The sequence below is a fragment of the Myotis davidii genome, unplaced genomic scaffold (assembly GCF_000327345.1).
Source record: "Myotis davidii unplaced genomic scaffold, ASM32734v1 scaffold608, whole genome shotgun sequence".
In the NCBI taxonomy this organism is placed as follows: Eukaryota; Metazoa; Chordata; class Mammalia; order Chiroptera; family Vespertilionidae; genus Myotis; species Myotis davidii.
This window is the reverse complement of record NW_006300025.1, coordinates 1,628,723-1,642,129: the sequence shown is the minus strand read 5'-3', so window position 1 is coordinate 1,642,129 and position 13,407 is coordinate 1,628,723. Positions and strand designations below refer to the sequence as shown.

Genomic DNA, 13,407 nt, shown 5'->3' with positions numbered 1-13,407 from the left:
CCTCAGATACAACGTTGAGTATAAAACAATAAATGACAGACTCTTTGGGAACACTTACGTTTAAGAAGTTAGGTCCAGCCCTAACTGATTTGGCTCAGGGGACAGAGCATCAGCCTGAGGACTGGGGGTCCCGGGTTCGATTCCGGTCAAGGGCATATACTTGGTTGCGGGCACATTCTCAGTCGGGAGGAGTGCAGGAGGCAGCTGATCGATGTTTCTCTCTCATCGATGTTTCTAACTCTCTATCCCTCTCCCTTTCTCTCTGTAAAAAAGTCTATAAAATATTTTTTTAAAAAAGAAGAAGTTAGGTCCAGTGGGACAAAAGTTCATCTAAGAAAACATTTTCATGAATGAGGGGGGAAAGGGTTTTTAATGATTGTTTTAATTCTGGGGGCGGGGGGAGCAGAGGCATTGAGATAGAATGATTTGTTCATACGTAAGTCATTATCAGGTGCCCTCCCCAATTTCAAAGAAGTTCCCACAGGAAGTGGTTAGAAATCAGTAGACAACTGACATTTTTTGCCTACCTAGCACCTCTCCCTCTTTCTGCACGTTTCTTCTGGAATACTATTCCATCCCCACTCCACGTGGCCCAATCCATCAAGGTGCCCCACTACCCACTTGGGCACTGGGAACATGCTCCAAATCAGCTCCCCAAGGAAACTGAATCATCACACACACACACACACACACACACACACACACGAGGACGTGCACGCATCAGCTGGAACGGAGTCATTCCAGTGGTTAGTTCCTTACAAAGTGTGTCCAGCAATTCCTGCTTCAGAGATACCTAGAGCTGCCCTCTTTCTATAACTTTTGAGGTTTCATTGTAAAATGCTTCCATCAAGTCTGAGCTTTTTGTTGCCCTTCTAAATATACGACTGTTCCGTTTAAGTTAACTGGAGTCTGTTTCTGTTGTTTGCCACCGAAGATCACTAGCTGATATGCAAGTGCTGTCACAGAGAGGCTTACTTTGTCCTATTAAGGGCATGGTTTGGTCAATCCTTGTTCACCAGATCATGGTGTATGGTAGATCATTATAATAATGGCCCCAGTGAGCACATTCCCCTTTGCAATGGGATATTGCTGTCCCTGCCTCAAAGCTCCATCCATGGAGTCTATTCTGCACTTCCCTGAGATCTGGGCTGGCTTTCTGACTTATTTTGACCAATCGAATATGGCGAATGTGAGGCTGTGTGGTTTCATGAGTTTAGGCTTGCAGCTCCCCCCTTCACCTGCTTGGACCCTGAGACTGCCATGCTGTGTCAAGGCCTGGTCTGGCCTACAGGAGGGTTAGCGGCCACTGGAGAAGAACCAAAGTGTCTCATCAACATCCAGACATGAGAGTTGGGGCATCTTGGGTTCTTCAGCCCCAGGCTAGTTAGTCATCAGCTGATCACCACCACATGCGTGAACCCAAGCAAGACTCCCAAAAAACCTGCCCAGATTTCTGACCCATAGAATTGTGAGAAATAATAAGTGATTATTATTTTAAGCCATTCGGGCTTTGTATGGGGTTTTATGCTTTTAAAAAATAGTTTATTTTTATACATTTTAAAATTGCAGTTTTTGTGGCACAAGAAAAATATTTTTCTAATATCAAATACACATCTCTTTGGTACAGGAACATACCATATGTATTATCTTTAACTTAATTAATCAAGAACTATGACCTAATGTGCTAAACAAAACTATTCTTTGACTATTCATTTGTCCACTTTCATAGGCCCATAGTGGAGCTTTTGAATATAGTTCTGTACACATCTCCATATCTACAACAAATTAAGGTACCATATCAAAGATGTCCAGAGTTATATAGTAGAAAATTAGTTGGCTTGACACAAACCAGAGAGAGGTTGCGGGTAGGGGGATAGAGAAACATAAGGTGCAAGACAAGGAAAAAAAGAATAGTATCAATAAGGTCAAATAATATGAAAACAATCACATCATTTAAATTTGATACATTAAAAACAAAGTAACTTCTTTAGAATTATTATATGTAGAATTTAGAATTGTTACTTACAAAGCTCCAAAAGTAGTAGTGCAGAGCCATACCTGTGATAAGGCACTTCAAAGAGAGCAGTCAAATATACAACAACATCTAATGCAAGAAGTATTTTCTGTAGAACCAGTCAACCTTCTAAACAAATAGGGAAAAAATATGCATTCTTTCCAGGCATGCTTTCATTTTCTGAAAAGCCTTTTTAAAAAGTGCCATAGAAAGGCAAAACATATTTATCATCTGTTTTAAAAAGCTTTCATCAGTTAAAGTTCAAATCTCCATTTTAAAAATAAGAATGTTTTCCTTCAACTCAATGAGGTTGACTCAAATATTTTCTAGAGAAACAATTTTAACCTTCATACTAAAAACAGGAAGAAAAAATAGATTTAAATTATGTTGTCAACTATTTTATCTAACAAACTTTTAGTGATTGTGCAAGGTGCTGGGAATATGGAAGTAGATAGATATGATGGTTGGTTGGTTTTAGGGAACTTAGCCCAATGGGACACGATCTAACATTGCTAACCTGCAAGTTATTTTCCGTGGTTCATAAAATGAAGCTCATCTTCAAACTCCTCCATGCTTGCAAATCAAATAGAATGATGTTCTACCTAGTTTGCTACTGGTAACTCTGTGATATTATTATCTACTGATAAAATTAACTTCCATAAAAAATTCTATGAAAGTTTAGACAGGAAGTATTTAAGATAAACAAATGCTGGCCAGCATCAAAAATAATATCAGGCCTGGCCCGTGTGGCTCAGTGATTGAGCGTCACCTATGAACCAGGAGGTCAGTATTCAATTCTCTGGTCAGGGCACATGCCTAGGTTGTGAGCTCATCCCCAGTGGGGGGCATGCAGGAAGCAGCCAATGGACGATTCTCTCTCATCATTGATGTTTCTATCTCTCCCTCTCCCTTTCTCTCTGAAATCAATAGAAAAGAAAAATGTTTAAAAAAGTAACAGTATTCTGCTTTCACAAAAATGAAAAATAAAAAAAGAAAACTATCATTTTGAGTACACAGAACTACTGGAGATTATCCAATACATAAGGCACATGTGCAAATATTGAAAGTGAAGAAGTATGTTATTCCACAGCTAAATCTGTAGTCGGGCTTCAAAGAATCATAGCCTTCTTTCAGGAGGCCCCACCATGTTTTCAGAAAACATGCATTTTCTGTACTTATAAAGGCAAACTCTTCTTCTTAAGCTGATACTGCAGGTGTAGCTTCAAGAAATTTGGTTAATGAAAGTGCTGGGTCTCCGATCTGCAGCTCCACTTTCTCCAGCGGGTCCACCATTTGACCACTGTTGCTGTTTGGAAGTGGCCAGTACAAACTCTGTGGGACGCCGGGGGAAGGTGTTGAAGAGGCCTCTGAAGTCAAGGGAGGCAGCAGAGCTGGGAAGAAATCCTCACAACCTCAGGGTCTGCCAGGAAGAATGAGCCTCTAGGTTTTCAGTGGGTTTTTTCCAACACAATTGACAACTGATCAATAAGGGAGGACAGGACCCTGCAAACACTGAAGCTCTGACACGATAACAGCAGCATCATGTGGGGCTGGGCATGGGAGTGTGTATGGAAAGGAAGCCTCAAGATGAAGTGGACTCCAGCTGCACTTCCTCCTGGCATCTGCCACTGAAATAGGAGCACCCCTGGGCTCCTGCCTCAGCCTGGGAGGCCGCAGAGCAGAAACCAGAGGCCTTGGCGATATCAGGAAGCATGAGACTTGAATTCCAGTTCTGTCTCTGCAGCTGCCTGGGTTGGAGAAGCCACTTAACCTCCCCAATTCCAGTTTCCTCGTCCACAAAATGGGCATAATATACTGTCTGCCTACTTCACAAGTTTGTGAGTGTGAATGAGATAGTGTACAAGCTCTAAATAAACTTAAGGGCCCACTTGCTCCAGCCAGCTAGGCATGCAACATCCAGAAACCACTGGGTCCTAATTAATTCTTAGAGTGTTAGTCACCGTAGGGACAATAGCCAACCACACCATTAGAGGTCTTCTGTTGATGTGTGGGATGCCGATTCCATCTCTTGGAGATGATCCATTGCAAAATCATGACATTGTTGATATATATTTATAACCAGACTCTTCCCTGCCAATGTCTGAAAATTGTTTAATGTCCATATTGGTCTCACAGTCAACCTTGAAATTTCTTCCTATTTTGCTTCCTAAAACCAGGAGCAATGCTCTAGCCCATTGTTCATGAGATATTACTAAAGGTCACAAAATCTCTTCACTTAATTGCTAGCTGTGGCCTCTGTTATATTAATTCCTCTCTCTCTCTCCACCCCTCTATGACCTCTTGTTAGCTATTAACAGATATTTTCTTTTTCAATCCATTCTAAGATCTCTTCAGCCTCCTTTGAATATTGTCTTTTCCTGCTCCTGGCCTCATGGTTTCATTAACCTGATGGGAGCCCGATCTCCTTTAAGAACCAGCAAATGGCCATACCATATTCACATCCTTGTCCTTCCTTCTCAGCTTTTCTTTCTGCCCTACCCCAACACGATGTAGGGTACAAGCATCTAAAATTTTCAAAGTGTTCTGATGTGGTGTCCAGCTCGAGCACCTCTAGCTCACAGATCCCTTTCAGTGAGGCTGGGCACAGACCAGATGTTTCAGCAGCTGTATCACATTTGCAGCTCATTTGCAGCTTGAGGTGTGCTAAACCCCAAGTTCATTTTCGAAGAAACTCCTCTTTATCTAGGTCCTGTCTTGCTTAAATTTTGCAAGGTTTGTTTTACCCAAATAATCATTGGATTAGATTGGAAGTGGTCTCCAGATTCTGGCATTGCTCAGGGCTCTCTTGCCTTTCCACTTTACAAATCAGTCCACTTGATCAGCGTGACTTTATCCAAGACATTGACGAATGAGCTGTCTGGAGCACAGACCTGTGGCATTCCCCTAGCAAATTCCTGTGCAGAATTTATCTTCCACAAACCTCCTGGCAGCAGGCCTATCCTCTATAATTTCTCAAACTTTAACAACAGCTCATAAGGTCAAAAAAGCATCTTTATTTCTTGCATACCCTGTAATTGCATCTTAGGTTCCCCCTTCTATCCTTTCATATCCCTGGTCTACGTACATTTTTCTAGCCACTGTTCTTCTGGAGAAGGCAGACAGAACAGGAATTGAATGGTTCTGCCTCTTCTGGAGCCAGATGGCCTCATTCAAACCCTGGTTCCTTCCCTTGGTCGCTATGTACCCTTGGACAAGAGACCTAATGGCTCTGTGCCTCAGTGGCTCCTCTCTGAAGTGGGGATTCTAACAGTACTCTCCTCAGAGGGCTATTTTAAGTACTAAATGCTTAGAACAGCGTCTGGCACACAAAAAGCACTATGGAGACATCACCCATCATCATCACCATTGTGATCATCATCACCATCATCATCACTGTCAGTCATTATCATCACCACCAACAAATTGTTGTTGATGTCACTATTACTGTTATTTCGCAATTATCTCTCCAAGCAGTGGAGCTACCTCTTGCTTGTACTTTGTGTGTGTGTGTATGAGGGGGGAGGGGGAGACATGAATATATATATTTTAATTTTAGCTCTTTCTCCTATTCTTATATATGCACATAATGCTATAAATTTCCCTCTAAGCACTGCTTTTACTTCCTCCCATAAATTTTAATAAGTTGCATGTTTATTTTCACTTAATTCAAGATATTTTAAAATTCCTATCAAGACTTTGTTGATCCATGAACTATTTTAAAGCGTGTTGTGTATTCTCTAATTATTTGAGAGATTTCCCAAGTATTGTTATTATTGATTCCTAGTTTAATTCCACTGTGGTCTGAAATTGCTAGTCTTTTAAATTTGTTAAGGTGTGTTTCATGAGCCAGGATGTGGTCTATCTTGGTAAATGTTCCATGTGAGCTTGAGAAAAAATGTGTATTTCTGTTTTGGTAGATGGAGTGTTCAGTAAATGTCAATTAGATCAAGTTGATTAAGAGTGCTATTCAGGTCAACTTTATCCTTATTGATTTTCTGCCTGCTTGACCTATCAATTACTGACTGGGAGACGTTGAAGTCTCCAGTGACTATAGTGGATTTGTCTGTTTCTCTTTTTAGCTCTATCAGTTTTGCCTCATTTTGATGACCTGTTGTTACATGCATCTAATGTTATGTATTCTTAGAGAACTGACACATTTATCATTATACAGTGGCCCTCTTTATCCATATAATTCTCCTTGTTCAGATGTCTGCTTGTTTGAAATTAATATAGCTACTTCAGCTTTCTTTGGATTAATGTTAGCATGGTTCATCTTTCTCCATCCCTTTACTTTTAACTCTTCAGAGTATTTATATTTAAAGTGGATTTCTTATAGAAATCCCTAGATTTTTAAACTAATCTAAGTCCACCTTCAAATAACACTATACCACTTCACATGTAGTGAAGGTAATATACAACAAAATATTTTCAATTCCTCCCTCCAAAGCCTTATGAATTACTGACATTCATTTCACTTATCCATGTGCTACAATCACCAAATGCATGGTTACTATTATTACCATTATTATCCCTTAGAGACCTGGACAGTCTTTAGATTTGTTTCTAATGCCAGAAGTCCTATTTTAGAGAGGATGGTGAGATGTAAGCTCCCTCAAATAGCAAATTATTCCTAATCCTTGAAAAGCATGCCTTAAGCATCTTGAGAGCACTTAGGATGTAAAGCACTTTGCTGGGCTCCCTGGGCCATCAGATAATCACAGGACTCAGATGTCAGCCACTCTGACCCCCACATCTTACAGATGAGGAAACTGGCCCATGATGGGGAAGTGTTTGCTAATGGGCTGTTCTGGAGAAAAAAGAAGCTACAGGAAGGAAGCCTGCTCTTAGACGGAGTCCTGTACAGAAGGATTAAAATGTAACAAGAAAGGACATTATTATTCCAACAAAAATAAAATAAGGACAATAACTTGCAGAAAAGAGCAATAAACTAACTGAGGAGACAGTGAGTTTGTGGAACTGTGCTCCTTACGATCAAATCAACGAAATACCACATTCTCTATCTACCAGTTGGCGCCCATCCAGTGAGGAAGCAGCTTGATGGAGAAGATGCCTTCCGAGGATCACCAACCATGTAGCAATCTATGCAGTGTCCACCCCAGAAGGTGTCTTTATTTGGCCTATGTTTTGCGTCGCCAGAAGAGCTTGGTCTCCTGTAAAGTAAACCACGAAAGGCAAGATTAAACGTAGCCTGATGCCCAGTGTTATCAGACAATGTTCTGTTTAAAGTACGGGCCTGCAGTCTGCCAAGAAAAGCTATGCATGGTACGCTTCTTGTCTCCCACCGTCATTCAAACAATATTTTAATGAACAATACACAGAAAGCTTTATAAACAAGCAGAAAGAGGAGTTGGAGATATTTGGAGGGGTGTAAAGATTGAGAGTTTTATACTCTGCAAGTAAAACTACATCTCAATCCAATTTAGCCATTGGTCCCACAGGAAGAGTTAGAAATGACCTTCAGAAAGCTAGTGAGGGGGTGTGGGGGAGGGAAGAAATGAGCTGTCTGTCTGATGCAGCTGTGGATGTCATGGGCTATCGCCTGGAACTTCCATTTTTTTATTACCTTGCCCAGTGGTTAGATCTGACCCTCTTGAGGCAGTCATTAGCGTGCACACTGCTGCTTCTCTGTTCCTAGGTGTTGAAAGTGACCTTCAGGATGATAGAAAACCTTCCTTCAATCCAATGTTATGAAAGAAGCAAACATTTTCCAACATTTATCATGTTCCCTGCATGCTGTGAGGAAATTTTTTTAATTAAAATTTTTAAAAAAATCTCCCCACACATAAGAAGGCTCAGAACTTCTGCTCAAACACTAACGGCTCCCAAAATCACCATCCACTTCTGAATGGTGTTGTTAGAAAGCTTTACCTTCTATCAAGCTGGCATCTGTGTTGTTGTTGGCAGGGGGGGTGGGAGGGGGGGAGGTAGGGGTTGAAATTAACTTTATTATCAGTGATTGTCAGTTTTCAGCCAGCAGCAGTTATCCATCTGGAGTTTCAAGGGTGGACTTGCCCCCTCTTCAGTGCTGTCTTCTTCAAGAATACACATTGTCTTGTCCTTCCTGTTGACTATCTGACCCTTAGCTGAGCAGGAAGGAGGACTACAGGATCTAAAGAGGGGAGAGGGCAGTTTTTAATGGGAACTCAGGCAGAATTCAGCAGAGGGCAGAGACCATCACTCTGTTTTCTTCTTGTACCAGTGAGAGCTTTATCAAGACACTGGGGCCTTCGGCTCCTGCCGGGGACTCCAAGAGCACCCAAGGCACTAAGTCAGTGACAGACAGGGCCTAAAAACAGTAAGAAAAGCTGAGAAGATAGCTCAGGAAGTGGGACAGTCCCAAAGGGGAGAGGACACTGCCCCCAATGCTAGGTGGAACCTGTGAGTGTGGCCTTATTTGAAAAAGGGGTCTTTGCAGACGTAATCAAGTTAAGAATCTCAAGATGCAATCATTCTGTATTTAGGGTGGGTCCTATATCCAATGACAGGTGTCTTAAGAAAAGACAGGGAGATTTGCAACAGACACAGGGGAGGCCATGTGAAGATGGAGGCAGAGATTGAAGTGATGGGGTCACAAGCCAAGGAACACCAGGAGCCACTGGAAGCTGGGAGAGGCAAGGAAGGATCCTCCCTAGAGCCTTGGTAGGGAGCACAGCCCTGCGACACCTTGATTTTGGACTTACCCTGATTTTGGACTTACGCTGATCAAGCCAACATCTTTATTAATCAACGGATACATATTGCTCCTAGTTTTGTTCCTGACTCAGTGTCTTGTCCGTGTCTTTCAAATGTTCAGAGTTTGGTGTTTTTCCCCTTCAGCTCTTCTTCCTTCCTGGTTTTCAGATCCTTCCGCAAGTTGACACGTTGCACTACTCCACTACAATTTGTCTGAGCCCCTTTGAAATGAAATCCAGGAACTAGATTGTGGGATACAAGGGGCTTTATCCTATTACCTCCATCCAAACATCAAGCACATCAGCTCTGCTCTCGATGCCATCTTCATTACCCATTACCACCAGGACAGGCTGCAGCTGTGGACAGCATTCATCGGTGTGGAAAAAGTGAAATGGCAGGGAAACGTATGACAAACCTGTTCAGCAATTCCACAACCTTACAGCTGAGTTTTTTCAAAACTGTAGATTTAAGTGACTTGAAGGTGAATTCACTCCGTAAAAACCACAATAACTGAAACAGAAGAGCTGTCCATAGAGCTGGAGGAGCTGGCCAGGGGTTTGCATCTGGGATGTAATGGTTTCAAATCCAGGTTTAAACTATCATGAATTATCCTGGACCATCTGTATCAATTCAGAATAAAGTAATCTGCCAAACCCCTTTCCAACTCCATATTCTAAGTATCTGAATGTTCATCAGAGATGTGATTTGAGCTTATCTTTTTCCCATATTTTCTGTGTTTTTATTTGAAGTAAACAATTGGATCAGACTAGAGGGACTCAAGATTTATTATAAATGTTACAGAGTTTCCACATTATAATAATGTCAGGAAGGTCTCTTCTATAGTCAGGCTAGGAGTATTTCAAGAAAGGATAACTCTGTTTAATATAATCATTAATATATTATAAATAGATATTACTATTGACATCAAATAGTGTCTGAAAATGACCACTATAACCGTGGCCCTCGTAAATTAAAATGAACTGAAAAACTCCTTGGCAGAATGTGGTTCTGTCTTCATATAACTGTGGAGATATTGGCTTGGATATATGGACAACCAAGCAAGTCCAGGAGAAAGGGCATCTGTACTGTCTAACATGCTGAGGCCTTCTTCCGGCCTCCCAAACGTGGATAAACCAGATATGGCAGCCACGCTTGGCCTCAGTCATCTGGCCTTTCTGAAACTGTATTTCTTTCCCACATACACTCCCCTTTCCTGCCATCTCATGTCCAAGTAAAATGTCATCAACTACAAACTGCCATCTACAAGCTCTCACTGTGGAATGAGAGGCCTATGCAGGCCACTACGGGAAGGCCTTGTATAAAAGGGTTATTTGAAAAAACAACCTGTTGAGGCTTATCGTTTTATTATTTATTTTTAGAAAAAAGAGGAAATTTACAAGACGCAAAGGTCTCACACAATACATTATCATTGGTGACAGTTCTCTTTACACCTTCACACACAGGCCCTGGGTTGGCCAGTGTTGGGAAGAACATGGACAGCATGAATGCATTTGAGACCCATCGTGGACAAGCAGAAATGAACCACAGTGTGAAAGAACTCGATGACAAATGATGTTGAGCCCACTTGTTCCAAAAGTAAGCCAAGACATCATAGGAACTAACAAAACTTTCTTGTGAGGGAGGTGCAGGTGTCTGCCCTGCAGGGCACAATCCCTGCCTGGCAGCACGCATCTCCTCCCTTGGACCACAGCAACAGCAGAAAGCAGTAATGTTCCTTTGGTGTGTGTTTCTTCTGCAGGGCTCTTCAGGTTCCCAATTTCTTACTTCTGTCTGCTTTTTCACGATTCAGTTCCAGATTCTTAAAGCAGTGTAGGTGCTTAGCATCTTTCATGAATTTTTCAGGATCCAGTTCTGCCAATGATAACGCACTAAAAAGAACAAAGATAAGACACATAACTCAGAAAGGTCCCAATACTTGCCTTCAAGTCCTATTAAAAGTACTACTAAGCATAATAAAATAGCTGAAGATACCCTTTTTTCAAGTTCATACAATGAAAATAGCATGACAGGGTTTCACTTTACTGTGAAAAATCTGCCATGTTGTCATGTGTAAATTCAAATGCCTTCTCACCAGAGTTTCAACTTATTAGAACTTCATTCTTAGAGTTCAAAGAGATACCAAACCAAATATCTGGGAATTAAACAGCACACTTCTAAGAGGCCTCTATAGCAAAGAGAAGTCACAAGGCAAATTAGAAAACATTTTAAAGTGAATGAACACGAAAGAAAACAAAAATATAACATGGCAAACTTGAGATACTCACCTAAGGCAGTGCTTGGAGGGAAATTCATAGCATTAAATGTTTATACCTCGGTTCTCAAACTTAATTCATTCTGGAAGGCTGTTCAAGAAGCGATTTGTTCAAAAATCGATTCATTTTCCCCATTAGAAATAATGTAAATTGAATTAATCCATACTAGATCCCCAAATGATTCCCTGTTTTAACCTTTCTTATAGACAGTATATGTCTAATATACTGTTTAATCTATACTAATAAAAGGATAATATGCTAATTAGACCAGATAGACCAGTTGTCTTCCAGTCATCCTTCTGGACAAAGCCACGGTGGCAGGGGCAAAGGCAGAGGCAGTTAGGGGCCATCAGGCCAGCAGGCAGAGGCAGTTAGGGGAGATCAGAGAGGCAGGCAGGCAGAGGGGTTAGGAGTGATCAGGCAGGAAGGCAGAGTGGTTAGGGGCAATCAGGAAGGCAGGCACAGTGGTTAGGGGCGATCAGGCAGGCAGGCGAGCAGTTAGAAGGCAGCGGTCCCAGACTGGAGAGGGTGCAGGCCAGGCTGAGGGACATCCCCCCACACACACACACGAATTTTGTGCACCAGACCTCTAGTCTATAAATAAACACTTCTTTTCTTAAATTTATCGAACCACCCCCTACTAGCTTTACACCAATCACTTTTAGTACTCAGACCAGGGTTGTCTTTCAGGTCAATATGCAGCATCTTCGCTTGTTCATACATCATTGCCGCCGAAATGCTGTCACTGGCTAACTGCTTTTTGTTTATCCAAATCAATAAGTTTTTCTACTTCTTCATTAGGCTGTGATCATTATTTCTTTCACACCCTTAGCAACATTAGTACCCTTGATGGCCTCTTTATGTTTTAAAATTGAACTAATGGTTGATTTCGCCAGCAACAAAAGCATTCTCTCTTTTGTTTGTTGCCTGAAAGACTGCAGTTTGGTTCGACAATCCAGACATGTTTTCTGTGAACAACTTGGTGGAGAACCGAATTGTTAGAGATGGGAGAAATGAGGTTTGATTGCATTAGGAAAGAAGAAAGCTGTCAAGCCAATAACCCAAGTTTTTACCTTAGGGAACTAAAAGAATAAAAGCAAAGTAAAATGAGAACAAGCAGAAGTAGGGGAATAATACAGACAACGAAAGCAAATGAAACAAAAGAGAAAATAAAAAGATCAATAAAATCGAACAACCTCTTGCCAGACTAACCAAGAAAAAAGAAGACACAAGTTACAAAGTTCAGGAATCAAAGAGGCAACATCAGTAAAGATTTTATAGATGTCTAAAGGATAAAAAAGATGTATCTCAAACAACTTTATGCCAACAAATTAGAAAACATAGATAAAATGGACAAATTCCTTGAAAAAAATGCAAAGTCTCATTTCCAAATCCTTTTAACAATTAGGGAGGCAGAGAGGTGCCAGACTAAAGCATGGGGATGGGAAATAAACTAATCACTTGTTCTTGGGATATTTTCAATACTTCCATGCCTGAGGTATGGAAGGTTCTTTGGTATAAAATATCCAAGTGTCCTGAGTTTCCCTCTGCAATTCTGAGGTTGCAACAAAAACCAGCTGGTCTTGCCAAGATTTGTGAGGCAGGTGTTTGTCACCCAAGAGTTCAACTAAATCCCAAACCTAACAGAGCAGTTTCTATCCCCTCAGATCTAAATCCTAAATCCTAAGAAACCTGAAACACCAATCAGAAAGAATGTCTGCACCCCTATGCTCAAAGCAGTGGAATTTACAATAGCTAAGATCTGTAAATAGCACAAGTGCCCATCAGTAGATGATTGGTTAAAAAAGCTATGGTACATCTACACCATGGAATACTATGCAGCAGTAAAAAAAAAAAAAGAGAGAGAGATCTCTTACCCTTTGAGACAGCATGGAGGGACCTAGAGAGTATTATGCTAAGCAAAATAAGCCAGAGAAAGACAAGTATTACATGATCTCACTCATCTATAGTATCTAATGAACAAAATAAACTGATGAACAAAATAGATCCAGACATATAGAAGCATGGAACAGACTGATGAATCTTAGAAGGCAGGGGTAGGTGGGGAGTGATTAACTGGGGAACTTATATGCATATGTGCATAACCCATAGACACAGACAATAGTGTGGTGAAGGCCTGAAAGGGGCAGGGGGCAGGATGGAAAGGGTCAATGGGAACAAAGGGGGGGACATCTGTAATACTTTCAACAATAAAACTGGAGCGCATTATGCTACGTGAAATAAGCCAGGAAGTGAAAGATAAATACCACACAATCTCACTCATTTATGGAATATAGTGAACAATATACACTGAACCCAAAAAATAGATCCAGAGACAGAGAAACATCTAACTGACTGTCAAACCTCAGAGGGAAGGCAGGAGAAGTTGGGGGAGACTAAGAGATCAACCAAAGGACTTGTATGCAT

The 13,407-nt window shown here is 41.2% G+C and overlaps 1 protein-coding gene across 1 annotated transcript in view; it reads right to left on the bottom strand.

The window, feature by feature from the left end:
• Positions 1-10,054: 10,054 nt before the first annotated feature.
• DTD1 (D-tyrosyl-tRNA deacylase 1) overlaps positions 10,055-13,407 on the bottom strand; it is a 156,196-nt gene continuing 152,843 nt past the window's right edge. The window contains exon 6 of the mRNA XM_015572007.1: positions 10,055-10,596. The gene's annotated coding sequence lies outside the window, so the exon portion shown is untranslated. The remainder of the gene's footprint in view (positions 10,597-13,407) is intronic.